Source organism: Triticum urartu, chromosome 5A (assembly GCF_056163025.1).
Source record: "Triticum urartu cultivar PI428250 chromosome 5A, HENAU_Tu73, whole genome shotgun sequence".
Lineage (NCBI taxonomy): Eukaryota > Viridiplantae > Streptophyta > Magnoliopsida > Poales > Poaceae > Triticum > Triticum urartu.
The window spans coordinates 78262441-78265026 of record NC_141877.1 but is presented as its reverse complement, the minus strand read 5'-3'; positions in this window follow the sequence as shown (position 1 = coordinate 78265026).

Genomic DNA, 2586 nt, shown 5'->3' with positions numbered 1-2586 from the left:
TATCCAATTCTTGTCTCAAAGTCCAGGATTGGTGCTAGTAGGTTGCTAGTAGTGTTGATTACTCCTTGTAGTTGATGCTAGTTGGTTTAATTGGTAGAAGATTATATGTTCAGATCCTATATGCATATTATTACCCCTCTGATTATGAACATGAATATGCTTTGTGAGTAATTACGTTCGTTCCTGAGGACAAGGGAGAAGTCTTGCTATGAGCAGTCATGTGAATTTGGTTTTCGTTTGATATTTTGATAAGATGTATGTTGTCTAGCCTCTAGTGGTGTTATGTGAACGTCGACTACATAACACTTCACCATTATTTGGGCCTAGAGGAAGGCATTGGGAAGTAATAAGTAGATGATGGGTTGCTAGAGTGACAGAAGCTTAAACCCTAGTTTATGCGTTGCTTCGTAAGGGGCTGATTTGGATCCACATGTTTCATGCTATGGTTAGGTTTACCTTAATACTTTTATTGTAGTTGCGGATGCTTGCAATAGAGGTTAATCATAAGTGGGATGCTTGTTCAAGTAAGAATAGCACCCAAGCACCGGTCCACCCACATATCAAATTATCAAAGTATCGAACGTGAATCATATGAACATGATGAAAACTAGCTTGACGATATTCCCATGTGTCCTCGGGAGCGCTTTTCCTATTATAAGAGTTTGTTCCGGTTTGTCCTTTGCTACAAAAGGATTGGGCCACCTTGCTGCACTTCATTTACTCTTGTTACTTGTTGCTCGTTACAATTTATCCTATCACAAAACTATCTGTTACCACTTATTTCAATACTTGCAGAGAATACCTTGCTGAAAACCGCTTATCATTTCCTTCTGCTCCTCGTTGGGTTCGACACTCTTACTTATCGAAAGGACTACGATAAATCCCCTATACTTGTGGGTCATCAAGACTCTTTTCTGGCACCGTTGCTAGGTACTGTGGCGCCTTTGGTAGGTGGAATTTGGTAAGGAAAAATTTATATAGTGTGCTGAAATTTACTGTCACTTGTTACTATGGAAAGTAATACTTTGAGGGGCTTGTTCGGGGTATCTTCAACCCGTCCAGTAGAGCAAAGAGTTGCTCCTCAACCTACTGAACCTATTGAAAATGAAACTCCTTTTGAATTTCCTTCGGGTATGATGGAAAGACTGCTAGCTGACCCTTTTACAGGAGATGGAACAAAGCATCCTGATGAGCACTTAATATATGTGGATGAAGTTTGTGGATTATTTAAGCTTGCAGGTATATCCGATGATGTTGCTAAGAAGAAGGTCTTCCCTTTATCTTTGAAGGGAGACGCATTGGTATGGTATAGGCAATGTGATCATATTAGATCATGGGACTATAAAAGATTGAAGTTGGAATTTCATCAAAAGTATTACGCTATGCATCTTGTTCATCATGATCGCAATTATATATATAATTTCTGGCCTCGCGAAGGAGAAAGCATCGCTCAAGCTTGGGGGAGGCTTAAATCAATGTTATATTCATGCCCCAATCATGAGCTCCCGAGAGAAATAATTATGCAAAGTTTTTATGCTCGGCTTTTTCAAAACAATCGCAACATGCTCGATACTTCTTGTGCTGGCTCTTTTATGATGAAGACTATTGAATTCACATGGAATTTATTGGATATAATTAATTGCAACTCTGAAGATTGGGACCTCGACGAAGGTAAGGAGTCAGGTATGACACCTAAGTTTGATTGTGTTAAATCTTTTATGGATACTGATATTTTTCGTAATTTTAGCACTAAATATGGGCTTGACTCTGAGATAGTAGCTTCTTTCTGTGAATCTTTTGCTACTTATGTTGATCTCCCTAAGGAGAAGTGGTTTAAATATCATCCTCCCATAGAAGTAAAAGTAGCTGCACCTATTAAAGTTGAAGAAAAGACTGTCACTTATAATGATCCTATTGTTCCTACTCCTTATGTTGAGAAACCACCTTTCCCTATTAGAGTAAAGGATCACGCTAAAGCATCAACTGTTGTTCGTAAAAGCAATATTAGAACTTATACACCTCCTGAGCAAGTTAAAATAGAACCTAATATTGCTATTGTTAAAGATCTCTTGTCTGATAATATTGATGGGCATGTTATTCGGTTCGAAGGTGAAACTGCTAGAATTGCTAAACCTTGTGCTAAAGATAAACATAGACATGTGGTAGGCGTGCCTGTTATTTTTGTTAAAATAGGAGATCATTGTTATCATGGCTTATGTGATATGGGTGCTAGTGCTAGTGTTATACCGCATACTTTATACGAAGAAATTAAGAATGAAATTGCACCTTCTGAATTAGAAGATATTGATGTCACAATTAAACTTGCCAATAGAGATACTATTTCAGCAATGGGAATTGTTAGAGATGTTGAAGTCTTGTGTGGGAAAACTAAATATCCTGCTGATTTTCTTGTTCTTGGTTCCCCACAAGATAGCTTTTGTCCAATTATATTTCATAGACCCTTCTTAAATACTGTCAATGCTACCATAGATTGCACAAAGAATGTTGTTACTGTTGGCTTGGATGATATGGTTCATGAGTTTAATTTCTCTAAATTTAGTAAACAACATCATGAGGAAGAATTAC